Source organism: Oreochromis niloticus, linkage group LG5, assembly GCF_001858045.2.
Source record: "Oreochromis niloticus isolate F11D_XX linkage group LG5, O_niloticus_UMD_NMBU, whole genome shotgun sequence".
In the NCBI taxonomy this organism is placed as follows: domain Eukaryota; kingdom Metazoa; phylum Chordata; class Actinopteri; order Cichliformes; family Cichlidae; genus Oreochromis; species Oreochromis niloticus.
The window spans coordinates 11,403,485-11,418,658 of NC_031970.2; the positions used below are offsets into that span (position 1 = coordinate 11,403,485).

At 36.9% G+C, this 15,174-nt stretch overlaps 1 long non-coding RNA gene across 1 annotated transcript; it reads left to right on the forward strand.

Moving 5' to 3' along the window:
• Positions 1–13,968: 13,968 nt before the first annotated feature.
• Positions 13,969–14,769, forward strand: LOC112846975 (uncharacterized). Its single transcript, XR_003220222.1, has 2 exons — positions 13,969–14,567; positions 14,661–14,769. It is a non-coding gene; the product is annotated as an uncharacterized LOC112846975 (long non-coding RNA).
• Positions 14,770–15,174: the final 405 nt, after the last annotated feature.

Consider the following 15,174-nt stretch of genomic DNA (forward strand, 5'->3'; position numbering starts at 1 on the left):
TGATAGTAGTGTATTATGATCAACCTGTATTTACTGTTGCATGTATTTTAACTTACATTGTCAAAGGTAGGCAAAGACAGAATTGCAGAGAGAATTATAACCATGCAGCATACAGATGAGAGAACTGTCAGGCAAAGACAGATCTAAAACCTAATCCAATTAGTTATTTTGTTAGACTCCAACGTGACTACAAACATTGCTTTTGCTATTGTTGTCTTTGTTGTTGTTTTTTCAAATGCACAGGGATCTTCCACCTGTATCAACTATGAGCAATCCAATTTAATTTTGTGCTATTAAGCTACAATGATTGCATTAATGTGGTTCATTTATGTTTTGATCAAATTAGCATGTATTTTGCCACAGCATGAGCACAGTATGTACCCATTTAACATGGAAATGAGGTTTATGCTAATTGTGTATGGCCTAATATTATCTCACTTACTTTAAAATTTATATATTTATCTGGAACAGTGAAAACACATTTTGGTATCTCCATATGTTTTTTACAAAAAGAAACATTCTGAACTGTGGTCTGAAATGCCATCGCTTAGTGCCTGGCGCAGGGTAAGACAAAGAGGCCCATCTGCAATGAGGATCTGAGATGGAGGCAAGCAATCAAATATGACTAAAGGCATTACCAAGTAATGAGACTGTGGGTGGGGGATCTTTCCCCATCTAGAGTTATTGGATGAAGGCTGTTTGTGTAAATTCCAATCCTCAAAGTAGGAGTTTAGTGGGGAGAAAATAAGTTTACTGTAGAAAAACTATAAGCTTGTGTTTTATTTCTGCACTTAAAGAGAAGATGACAGTTTGCCATATCCAAATTGCTTTTGCACCAACTTATTACAAAAATAATGGGATGTCATATGGTGGTTCCCTTCAAATCAAGAAAAACAATAAGCAAGATTTCCTTGACATTTATGTTAACCATCATTATGAAGAGAACAGGTTGCATTTATATAAAGAATCTTTAAATGGAGGAGCAGCAAACTCAACAGGAAATGATTTTCTGAATATTAAAGAGTGCAGACCTCTGTTCTGGGTTCATAAATTGGTTCTCACAGATTGGAAATAAAGTGACCCATGCCTCCTAAATACTGGTGGTTGGTGTTAGTGGTGACTGGTCCACTTGTTTTATCAAGTTCACAATCACCATAACCATCTAAATTACCAAGAGACTGGAGCACTTCATGCTTCCATCTGCTGATAAATGTTGTGGAGATCTCAAGTCTATTTTTCAGGAGGGCTTGGCATCCCCCGACCGTGGTAAAACTAGTGCCAACAAGTACAAAGAGGACAGACAGCTATCAAAGCAACCTAGGCTTCAGTAACACTTCGGCAGTGCCATAATATGAATCACCTCCATGCATGGTATATTAATAAATATCAGTTGTGCTTAGGGGGAAATGACCTACAGTGGTTAGCACTTTTGCCTCACTTTTGTTTTAATTGAGGAATTTGTTTTTCCACTCCTGTCTACTTACATTTCTTGAAACGAATATAATGTGTGGAGATGTAAATACCTGTTCTAGGCACCAAAAGGTCCGCCACCAAAGAGATGACATAGGCGGTAAGAGCAGAATCAGGCAGCAGTTTAAAAAGTCTCTTATTTTATTTGCGTTCATCAAAGTTGCCAAAAATATGTTTTACTCTAAGCTGTACCATGTTCTTTCAGAACTTATTAAATAACAATTGATATAATGCTACCCTTCTACAGTCACACACTGACATCCATCATCTATGAATTCTATATTGTGACTTTTACGCTGTTCACTAAGAAAGTTGAATTTATATAGATGCAAAAACGTTTGGAACATCTTGAGGATCACATTCAATTTTTAAGCTTTTTAGGCACTGCATGCATAATCATGAACAGAGCAGTGAAAAAATACTTTGCTTGTGCCTCATCTAAAAATGATGCAAATGCTACAGCGTGGGAAGCTGTGAAAGCAATTGTAGTCAATTCAAATGCTGCAGACCATTCTGTGTCGTGAAAATAGGCTTTTTAGAGCAAATGATCCTGTTACTTACAAAATCCTGATTGAGTAACAGTGATGCAAATGCAAAATGGTCAAGAAATGGTCATCTAGTCACAGAAAAATGTTTATCCACATGACTATCAGTAAATACAGATTGTTAAGCGTGGCTCACTATAATTTCAGTGTCTGACTTTATATCTCTGCAATGAATATGACACCCTGTTATTGGAATATTTGCATCACCTTTGATAACAAATGCTTCCCATTCCTTCGCTAATGTTGAAATTCAACATTTTTCAGAGAAATAAAGGCAAATAAAGTTTTTACAACACAATTTTTATTGTGTTGATAAAATATTATTTACATGTTCAGCTTGTACTAACAGACAAGTTTTAAAAAAATCAAAAATCAAACCATTGTTATATTTGTAGTGTTTGATGTAATAGAAAAAATAAAGTTGTTCTGTTAAAACAAACAAAAGGTTTTTTTTGACTCAACACGGGTGTATTTTATAGAACACATGAAAATGTTTATGATATTATAATACAAATCATAACACACTATATAATAAACATGAAGTAGTATTTTTGCGTTTCAGATGCAACAATTAATAATTTTTTTCAAAAGCACTGCAAGAGATTTGTACTCATACACAATGTAACCTTGTAAACGTTGCTTACAGCTAAAAATTAAAATATTTCCACAGCTGATATGAAAAAGCACACATTATAAAAACAACACATAAAATGAATACATTATTAACAATGGTGTTAAAACTCAAATATTAAAAACTTAAATACTAACTAAAGATGCAGTTTTTCAGATAATCTAGATTTCAGTCATGAATCACAAATATAGCTGATGGAAATTTCACAATTTTTTCTGGTACTTGGTCATTAACTACTGGGCAAATTATAGTTCTAAAGTTAGATAAGTGGCAGACAAAAAGTCAAAATATCATAAAAAGTGTGAATGTCTATGACAGTCCATTCACTGACTGGTTTTTTTTTTATGGGGGTGGGGGGTTACTTAGACCACAATTCCTACAAAACTGACAGAGAAAAGGCCACTCCTTTAGCACTATCTAACAATGTTTTCTTCAAATCAGTTGGAGAGGGAATGCTGCAGACTTGATGAACGCCATAGTCAAAGAAATAAAGTGTCTACCTCTCTAATCATTTTGCATTCATTAACTTGAGGCAGTCACGGCTGTTGAACTGATTCTCGGGGTCAGTTTACTAGATTCAGACACACTGGTTTTCAGACTTAAAGCATTACTCCAGGTGGAAAAGGTCTAAATATATTTCATTGGGGGTCAGTTTAATGTAACATTTCTGTATTTCAGTCTTCTTCTTTTTTTAAATTGTGAAATCCATGAAAACTGACTGGGTAAAATAAACACACCGATGAATACTACTCAAAAAGATATGACAGGCATGGCAGTAATTTGACAGTAATTGGCAAATGCTTCTGTTCCTAGCTACTCACAATGATTTAAAGCAGGGAAAAGCAGAAAATCTTTATTACCAAGTTTCTGAAAAAAAAAAGGATATAAGTTGAGTCTCAATAAATAACAAACTAGTTATTGGTATTTTAAATTAGACCATTGATCTAAGCGTAACGCAATTACATTTTTAAACATGACTTTCTTTAGTAAAACTTAAAATATATATATAACACAACTTATAAAATACAACTTTTAATTTATTGTACAACAAGGCAGTTAATAATTACTTTTATTCTGAAAATAATATTTTAGAGGAAATATGTTGTCTATTATTATTATTATTATATTATTATTATATTATTATATTATTATTATATTATTATGTTGTTGTTGTTGTTGTTAATAATAATAATAATAACATAACAACAACTATAATAATAATAATAATAATAATATTCTTAATGATATTATTATTACTACTTTCCACATTAAACACAGCTATTGGCAGCATGTTGGTGCAGTGGTTAGCGCTAGAGGTGGGGGGAGGTAGCCAAATATCGGTAGTATTGATACCAATGCTGGTATTCTTGGTGTTGGAGTGATATTAGTGCGATAGGATTGATACTTTGTCTCTAAGTGTAATATGTAGCCCACTGAATTGTGTTGCATGTGTTGTAAATGGGGGGGAAAAAAAAATCCTCAAACATGCACCATGAAAAATGTCTGAATCTTTTTGTGTTGACTGTCGCGTCCATTTTGTTTATAACCTGAGCACATTTAAACAACAGAAGCTGACCCAAAGTCCTTTAAAGACTGATACATTTACAATGCATGTTTCCAAAAACAAAACTTGGCTAAATGTAGTTTGTAATCCAAAGTGCTTTGAGTGGTCAAAAAGACGAGAAAAGTGCTATAAATAAGTACCCTTAAACACTTGGCAAGTGTTTGTGAAATTGAAACTTTAATTAGATGTTTATTTGACCATTTTGATTCCAAAACAATTCACCACCTTCGTAACGTCCAGGGTTCTCTAACTAATTACAACTTATCCACTCTCAGCAAAGTTTGCTCCTTGGTGTAATGATGATTTCCCACATATTACTTTAGTGAATTTCGAGCCACAAAAACAGCTCATAGTCTCACTTGATAGAAGAAGATGGGTGTCTGTGTTTCTCAGAATGGATCATAGACTTGATGCTGTATTATTATTTCATGTTTTACGTTCTCTATAAATTACATCTTTTGCAATAATTACATTTTAAAGAGACCGTTTTTGAAATGAAAAAGAAAACTTTTATTGAAATGATCAAATGTAATGTAATGCTAGAAGCGCCAAAGAGTGCTGGAGTAAGCACCTGTCACAAATTCCTGCCATTTCCTCCTCCTTCAAATGAGCACAGTTCAAAGCCTGAACACAATGCTGTGTCACTGTTTATCCATTTGAATAGGAGAGTGTGAAGACTCTGCAACAATGGGATATACAAAGACAAAGAACCTTCATCATATGAGAAAACATGTTTTTTCAATGGAACACACATTCACTGTCTTCCGTCATTATTATGATAATCTTTTGTGATATATCCATTTTTTATAAATAAGATTATGCATGGAAAATATTTGCCAGACTGCAGCAGCAGGATCCTGATAGTTATTTAGCCAAACTGCCAACATCAGAAGTCACACAGGATGGCATGTATTTACCACCCTATACTGTACCTTTCATTAGTCAGCTTGGCATGTACTTTGGGATTTACATACCAGGTGTGCATGTCAAGGTACTGAGCAGAAAACTCACAAAAAAGCACATTCAATTCCATTTACTGAATACATCCTATGTGGTTTATAGTAGTAACTGAATGACATTTTTTAAGTTAAAATTAGAGGTTACAGTCTTTAATCATCTATAATAAATAGTGTAGGGCAGAAATCTCATCCATTTGTATCAGAAAGCTATTATGCATATTTTATGACTTGATATTTTAACACTTTTATAAAATGGTGTTACTGGAATGCATCTCAGATGTGAGCAGTTATGAATCACAGTTACAGTTATACTTTAGCTTCTGATCAACATCCAGGGGCATTAGACATGATGTTTCAGCTTAGAGAAGTGAGGATGTGAGGAGTTCCTCCTGTGTCCAGTGTCACAGTGTTGAACAGGAGATAATGTCAGCACTGTAGAGATTAATCTGCCTCAGCTAAGGGCAGAGATTAAGGCCATCCATGAAAGTGGGACAACATGGCATCAGTGCTTGGCTAAATGGAACTGCTGTTTATGAGCTTGAACAGCGCCGCTCTGTGTACAGCACTTAGAGGAGGAGGTGCAGCATCCTGTCAGCAGAAAACCAGGATATTCTGAATTTAACCTCCCTGAGTGTAACAAAGGATGGTTCATTGTATGTGGCTCACCCTTAGCTTTCTGTGAATCTCTTAACATGAAGTCAAGAAGTTTTCAGCTTGTGTCATTACAGGCTTTGAGTAAGCACGGGGTGACAGCTTTTTCAAATCCCATTATAATACTTTAGTCATATAAATTTAAGACATCCTCATGGATTATTAGGAGTGTTAGACTTGTAAATGTTAAATAACATTGTTACAGCCTCCTAAATGCATCATAACTCAAAACATGGCCTCATATTAAGCAACCTTTATCATTATCCCTACTGCTGGTCCCAATGACTCACCATTACTCATACATCAAACCCCTTAAATTAGAGCTAATTGCAGTCAGCATCATAAACAAGACACGTGCATATTAAGAGTCGTTAATGACCACACAACTAGCTTATAATTTGTGCATAACAAGCACTTTTAGTGCTCATGCTGACTGAAGAGACATGGCTTTATTGCACTCTCACATATTAAGATAGTCCCAGTCTTTGCATGGATGCAGCTACAGAGCACCTGAAAATCAACCAGATAATTATAGAGCTAGCTGAGGTTAAATCGGTAGCAACTGTCATTAGTGAAGCCAAGCCGCATTCAAAGAGTGCAAGTGACACATTTATTAGTTCTTGCTGGCAAATTGGAATCAGATCTGACTTCAAGCATTTACAAAACACCTCCTTAATTACCTTCTATGCTGTAAGTTAGTTTCTTCTCATGTGACCTAATGCATGGATCACAATTTGCCCACATCATATATATGTGTATACACACACACACACACATATGGAAATGCAGACATTTTCCAGTAATCTGATTTGAACTGATTAATGTTCTCTATATCACTGACATGTTCTTTCCAGATGCAAAATAACGCCAACAAATATGGGGCTGATTTTATTTTAAATTTGTGTTTCAAATGGAATATAAATGTACTCAAACCACCAACAATTTTAGAAAATCTAAATTGTTAAGAAACTGGTGTTCATGTGTGTCTCTGTTGGTTTGGGTTTGCGTTCTTAAATGCATTGTTTGTTTAAATGTTTTTTTTAAGTATGCCAAAGTAAATCCTAAACTTTTATATATCTCTTTATAAAAAGATCTGTATAAAACATCTGTACATTTCCTTTTATATCTCGGAAACAAAAATAACTGGTGTGCTGAAAGAAACTGCTCAAAAAGTTTGCAATTAATAATAATAAGAAGACTAATATAAAATAGAGCCGAGTTACTATGATATACAGTGAACAGTTAAAGGGACATTTTAATTAAAAAAATGGAAAGAGTATTTACTTAAACATTCTCATTAGTTACTAAAGGTTCGCCTTTGAAAATATAAACTTGTGCACTTGTGATATAACTAGACTTTGGTAGTCCTCTGAGCCTTTAAAGATCGATTTTTTAAAGCTTGTGATGTAACCATAAAAGAAAACATTAAATAAGTCCACTGACAGTTAAATTAAAGCTAAATTTAGTGTCAAAATAGCAGGTTGCATAGCAATTTAGTGATATGGGAACAACATATGACTCTTAAATGTCAACTAAAAATAATGAATGAAGATCACTTTGCGCAAACAGGCAAGACTTGACAAAGTAACACCATTTATTGAGAAGCTGTCGACAGTAGACAGTCATTGTCTCTTAGTGACTTTAAATTATTGTTGCCCTCAGTTTCTTAACTACATAGTTATAAATAGTGACAATATAACTAAATTATTGAGGTTAGAATGCTAATTATAACCTCAATAACGTCATAATTATCTGAGGTTTGTTTTAAGGAGCTTGGAAAGAAAAAAGCATCTGGACTTCTTTAAGTTTCTTGAAGACGTTTCATCTCTCACCTGAGAAACTTCAGTTTTAAGAGCAATTGGTGGAGAGTCCCCGATTTGAACCCATACTGGAATGGCTCCAAGAGGGTCATTGACCCCCTATTGATCCTCTACCTAATCACACGAGCCAAGGTGTGAAAACGGGTGTGGGTCACAATCAGCCAAGGTTTTGGGTGAACCCATTGTGAGACCTTGCCCCACCCTATCATGTGATTTACTGAGAACAAATGACCGGATGTGAGTGGGCGTTAAGGCATCTGGGAAGAAATTTCAAAACTGGATTATAGATGGCAGACGGTTGGTGTCGTAAAACTCCCCCTCTGTTCAAAGATGGTCGTTCACAGTAGATTGCTTCTTTCACTCCTCTTTCAAACCGTCTGTATTCTCTGTCCAAAATGTGAACATTGGCATCCTCGCAAACAGTTTTCTTTTGTGTCTTCTCTGGTGAAATTTGTTTTTATCCACTGAGTTGATGTGAGCAGTGAAATATTCTTGTATTTGGATTTGGACCGAGGTGTCATCAGTGTATCAACATTTCCACTGCCTCAGTTGGAAACATTTTCTAGCGAAGAAAAAAATTATAAATAACTCTAAATATGTCTTTTATTTTAGATTACTGGAAGTATCCACCCTTTGCTTTGTTGACAGCACTACAAACCCTTCGCCTTTTCCCAATGAGCTTCATGATGTAGTGACCTGAAATGGTTTTCACTTCACAGGTGTGCCTTGTCAGGGTTCATTGGTGGAGGTTGGGACCATCAGTTGTCTTGTGCAGAAGTCAGGTTTGTACACACCTGACAGATAAATGCCACACAGAGTTCCAGTAGCAGAAACATCTCCACATCGGCTGTTCAGAGGAGACTGCGCGAATCAGGCCTTTATGGTCAAATAGCTGCTAAAAAACAACTAAGAAAAAGCAAGAAGCAGAAGAGATTTCTTTGGGCCAAGAAACACAAGGAATGGACATTACACCAGTGGAAATCTGTGCTTTGGTCTGATGAGTCTGAATTTAATATCTTTGGTTCCACCCGCTGTGTCTTTGTGCGACACAGAAAAGGTGGACGGTTTCTACATGCATGGTTCCCACCATGAAGCATGGCAGAGGAGGTGTAATGGTGTCAGGGTGCTTTGCTGGTGACACTGTTGGGGATTTATTCAAAATTGAAGTCACACTGAACCAGCATGGCTACCACAGCATCCTGCAGCGACATCCCATCGCATCCGGTTGCGTTTGATTGGACCATCTTTTATTTTTCATAGGGACAATGACCCAAAACACACCTCGAGGCTGTGTAAGGGTTGTCTAAACAAGACGTAAAGTGACGGAGTGCTGCGCCAGATGGTCTGGCCTCCACAGTCACCTGATCAAAACCCAATCGAGATGGTTTGGGATGAGATGGACCATAGAGTGAAGGCAAAAGAGCCAACAAGTGCTCAGCATCTGTGGGAAGTCCTTCAAGACTGTTGGAAAACCATTTCAGGTGACGACCTCACAAAGCTCATACCAAGAGTGTGCAAAGAAGTAATCAAAGCAACGGGTGGGTACTTTGAAGAATCTAAAATATAAAACATTTCAGTTATTTCACACTTTTTTGTTTACAACATGATTCCATATGTGTTCACTCATAGTTTTGATGCCTTCAGTGAGAATCTATAATATATCATGAAAATAAAGAAAAAACATCAAATGAGAAGGTGTGTCCAAACTTTTGACTGGTGTATATGCGTGTGTGTATGTATATACAGAGATAAACACACACACAGTTATAGATAGATTGATAGATAGATTGCAGAAGGGGAAGATCTGCAGTGTCTCCCCCTTCTGGCAGTAACAGTAATTGAATGACGATACTTGACTGAATTTTATGTCTGCTTTGGGCAAAAGCCAGTTATAAATGGTAATCCAAGTTTTTTTTTATCATTGTCTGTGACTTTATTTTTAATATTTATTAAAATTTTACTATTTGTTATACTTTGATCCTCCCTTTGACAGGGTAATAACAGATGAAGAACACCTATCCCATGGTAACAGCATTGCCTGTTAGTATTTCCAAGCAAAAAAGTATGCATCATTATCATGTAAACACTATTTAGGAGTTGCTTGAGGAATACAACAAAAAGCTGTTGACCCCACTGCCAAAGTTCCCTGATCCCAGAGCAGTGGAGCATCGACAGAATGACCTGGAACAAGTCTGATAAATGGAACTCCCACCCCATAACTCACAGAACCCAAAGGAGTTGTTGCAGGTGTTCCCCAGAAGTCAGTGTTCTGCAGGTCAGAGCTATCTTTTGGCCGCAGGATCGCTGTATATGCTAGTGTGCATACCACATAAACACAAGCTTGGCCAATATTACACCACAAAGTGCAGGGTGCCAATCTATAACAGAAGAGGATGCAACATGAGCCAGAAAAGAAAGATGCCAACATTCATGGGATGCTGTTGTGACTTTGAGTTCTTAGGAGTCTCAATTACAATATTTTCCTGCACTATAAAAAGATTGTTTACTTTACTTGTTTATTTACTTTATATTTACTTATTTATATTTACTTTATAAAGTTTGTAATCAATAGTTATTAAGAGATATTTGTGTCGACTGAAAATATCCCTGTTTCCTATGAACTACAAACACTTTTTGTTAATGTCTAAAAATCATTTAAACAATGTATTAATAACCATTCATATTATTTACAATATAATTTGTTATTAAATAGAAAAATACTATCAATCTTAAAGCCATTGTGCTATAAAAAAAATCTCAAAGGGTTATGACATTGTGTAAAATGAGCATCTTGCAAATGAATTACACGTGTTACGGTTGCAAGCATTTTCATCATCACCCAGATGGAGGTTCAGTGTATAACCTAGATGGCTGATGGACTGTGTGACTTCATGCCTTGATACAATGTGACAGGTAATATGATTAATTTATGACACAAGACAATACAAATATTTTAACAGGGTAACTCATAATTAGATTTGTTTATTTCATTTCTTCTGTCTTTTTACATTAGAGATTTTCATTATATAAATATGTTATGTGGAGGCTTTTGCGATCATACATTTTAATTTGTAAACCACTATTTGTATGGGAGAGGATCACATTGCTTTACATTTAAAGTAACACAGCAGAATATTTTAATACCTGAATGTAAAAAGTTTATGTAAAAAGCCCTCCAAAAAATGAAATATGTCACTTTATGATGTGGAAAAAGTGTTTATAAAATCTTTGAAACAACAAATATGCTAATAATTACTGTCATGGGCGGTGTTGGAAGGAAAACAACCCAAATAAAAAATAACAAGATGACAGGACCTGGGTTACAGGCAAAGACAGCAAATCTGAACAGAGCTAGTTGAGAGTGAACCTGTAATTGATTAAAGGGAAAAATTTGAAGGCAGGCGAACTTTCAGATGTAAGGACTTGCAGCAGTGTCTTGAACATGTGGCAGTGTGGCATTTCATTGGAGTAAGGGCCAGTGTTAATTATTGGGCTGTTAATTGATGGAAATGAACAGTGAATCTGTTGGCAGGTGAAGCTTAGTTAACAGAAAAAGTAGGACAGGTCATGGTAGACAGGTTGTGAGTGGCAGATCTGGAAAGTTCCTGAAGGTTGGAGAGAAATGAGATGTGGATGGAGACAGGGACAAAGGGGCAGACTAAGCACAATGAATAATAATGAGGTAGTCATTGTGACAACTGTACAATAGCCTTCTTATTATGCTGGACTTTATTGATAATAAAGCAAATTTGCTCTAAATTCTAACTTCTGAGATTAAGAAGAGGGAACGAGCTTTTGAGATATCGAATGTTTACTGAAGTCCCACTATTTCTTTGCATTGCTGAAAGTGCTCATCAGTTTTGAAAAAGAATAAATGTAACACGTTACGCCAGGAATGTCAAACTCATTTTACGTCACCGGTGATACGAGCCCATTTTGATCTTGTGTGGACCAGGCCAATAAAACTGCCTTTTCTGCTAGTGTACAGAGGTTTAACTACAAATTTAATACCTGACATATTTTATATAGAAAATAAAGTGCTATTTTAACAGAAAAAAAATCCATCAACGGAACTCTACGGCCTTAAATTTTAAGTACTAAATGTTTAAAATGACTGAAATCTATAACTTAATTACTTTGGTGTAGCATGAATGACCACAGGGGAGGTCATTATCAGCAGGAAAAACTGTAAAACATATTACAATACAATTAAAAGTACAAAATTGCTGTTCTCCTTCACATTTTCAAAAATCATCCAGTAGGCCAGATTGAAGTCTTTGCAGGGCCAACACTGGCTCCAGGGCCTTATATTTGACACCCTAGTGTTAGACCAATAAGACATGGTTTCCTAAAAAGGCATCGTCTATACTGCATCTGTAGCTTTTACAAAGTTACAGCCATGTATTGCCTTCATCTTGAAACTAAACAAGGGACAGGGAGGGTGTGGGTGTGTTAACACATACTTTTATATGTCACTTATTTTTACTCGTGGAGCATTGACACTTCATGCCAAATATCTTTGGCTCAGATATAGGACTGCAACATGGCTTTGCCAGATGTTAATGTTTTCTGCCAGGATCCAGTGCAATCTATCCATTTCCAGATGGATTTCCTCATTTCATTAGCTCTTTATTTGGTCATAAGCCATCTTGAGTAACCTCTGAAGTACCATCATAGGTATTTCCACCAACATATCAGCTATTTATAGAATTCAAAAGCCCATACACATGTAAGATTATATTGTACTTTGCATGTCCGTTTCAAGAGAGACAGACTGAACTTTGTTGCTTTTTCCAGCTGGCTATTTCTAGTACTAATCAACATTTAACAAAATGTTATAAATAATGTCCATAAAAATCTTATGGTAGTCCATGAAATGGTAACAAAAAGACAGAAACATTGTAATTAATTTAAGAGACCTCAGTTTCATTGCCAATAAAATACTGTTTTTGCACTTTTTCACTGCCTATACTATTTGGTGTGCAACAACATTACTTAAAAGTGCGGGGTTTAAAAAAGTTGACAGCAAATTTTCAACTGACATCTATTACTTTTATAACCATGCTGGCTGCCATAAAAACAAATAAATACATACTTAAAAATGTCCTTCTACACTAAAAATAGTACACATTTTGTTTCTCATTGCCCAGAGAACCTAAGGCGTTCGTTAATGATATACAAGGGGTTTTGTTTTGTTGCCCAGATGTAGCTGCTTATGTTATACACTAATGTTTTAGTTCCCATGAACCACGTTGGGTTTTGTGGTTACAGACAAAGAAGTCCTTCCACCTACTGATGAGTTAAAACTACTTGAAGAAGTCTACAGCACAATGATCCATGGGCTTGCCACTATCTGAGATAAGCAATCCATGTTCTTTTATTGAAGCAAGAGCTTTTTTCCACTCTGTAGAGGTTTGACTCTATATTGCCAGTCCAGACCTTTATGAGTAATGGCCTGTTACATTCGTGATCCCCTCTCCCCAAACCCACTCCAACCCCTCACATCTCCAATCATTCTTGTGATGGTACAGTGGGAGAGTGGTGGAATATACTTGCCTTAGGCAGTAATTACCCAGGTCTGACTGAGCTTATAGTTTTAGTTCAACATAAAGAATGCCCACCCAGGAAATTAGATTGTGGTGAAGCTTGTAATTAAACAGTTACTGTAAATGTCAACGAGCCACTGACCCTTGACACACATTGTTCTCCTAAAGCAGCCTGTCACTGATGTTTGACACATTGTCAGTGAGGGTGCTGACATTTTTTTTTCTCATTAGTAAGCTTTAAAAATAAATAAGCTGGTCTAAGCTGCAAGGTTTCATGCCAAATAACTGTCTGTCAAATTTTTTTTTTTTTTTTTAAACAGGCAACCATCAAGAATTATTATAATATAATTCTAATATAAAAATCAGGAGAAATTGTGCCGTTTCTGTCCTGGTCATGGAACACTGCACCAGCTCTTTACCCTCCCGAGGATATTCTAGGGTGCGTGTGTTTTGTGGGCCTGGAGAAGGCATTTGACCATGTCCCTCAGGATGTTGTGTAGGGTCGCTTTGGGAGTATGTGGTATCAGGCCTGCTGTTATAGTCCATTTGGTCCCTGTACGACTGTAGTGAGAGCTTGGTTTGTTTTCTGGCAATAAGTCAGTTTCTTTCTCAATAAGTGCTGGATTCTGCCATGGCTGCCCTTTGTTACTGATTCTGTTCATAATTTTTATGGACAAATCAAGGCTATTGATTTATCGGTGGATCTACATTCCCACTTATGGCCACAAGCTGTGGATAATGACTAAAAGGATAAATTCAGGGATATAAGTGGTGGAAATGAGCTTTCTCTGAAGGGTGTGTTACAGAGTATAGCATGGTGGAAAAGAATGGAGAGAATCCCCCACTAAGCTTTTGGGCTGGCATCACTTTAGATTTTGTTTTGTATTTAATTGCATGCTTTGGTGTTTTTTTTGGTGTTTGATGTGAAGTGTGGGCCACACCCATGTGGGAGTGGAGATTCTACTCTAGTCCAGCTGCCAGCTATTTGGAGTTGAGTACAGGGAACAGCTGATTGGGGAGGATTGGAGCCCTTCTCTATAAAGGGGAGAGGAAACAGGAAGTGGGGTTGGTCGTTGTTTTTTTTTTTTGTGGGACACTGGTGCAGTAGGGAAGCCTCAGAGACTCCAGGAGGAAGTGTGCACATTTTAAAGGAAAAGATTTTTAACCTGGCCTGGTTTTCCTTTTAAAATAATCTGAGGATGTTGGAGGGAGGACTCATTTTTATTGGGATGTGAGTGGATGTGCTGGGAGGCAGGAAAACAAACACTGGACTGGAGACTCTCTGTGCCCCCGACAAGGAAACTGGACCAGTTTTGGGGAAGTTCTAGCTCCCAGGATGTGATGTGGAGACCCAGCCTCGAACGAAGTCTGGCCTGAAAAGGTGGGTGGCAAGCCTTTTTGAGGAAGATGCAGGATTGTTACGTTTTGGCTGCCTGTTCTTCCAAGTAACCACCTTTCCCCTGTTTGTAACCAGGCTAATAATCCTGACCGCGGTGGCTTTGGGCCTTGGCTTCCTGGCCAGAGTTGTGTCTTCAGCCAGTAGTTTTACCCAGAGAAAGAACAAATAAATCTTGTGTAACCCAGTGCAGTGTGCGTGTGGTGGTGTGTTACTGGTCAATATTAGAGCTACCACTGTCTTGTACGGAGGCCATTTTGGGCCCTACGTAACAGGTGCCTGGACTGTCTCTTAGAAATCTTGTTAGTATCTCAGTTATTAGGGAGGAGCTCAGATTAGAGCAGCTACACATAAATAAGCTAGTCAAGGTGGTTCAGGTATTACACTAGGATGCCATATTTTAGGGCGTGCCCATCTGTGAGTAGCCCCCAGCACAGACCCAAGATATGGTTCATGTGATATCGCTCAGGCTTGAGAACACCTTGATGTCTTACCAGAAGAGCAGAAGGATGAGGCTGGGGAGAGGAAGGTCTGGACATCTTTGGTTAAACCAGGTGTGCAAACTGTAAGCCACAGAAAATGAATAGATGGA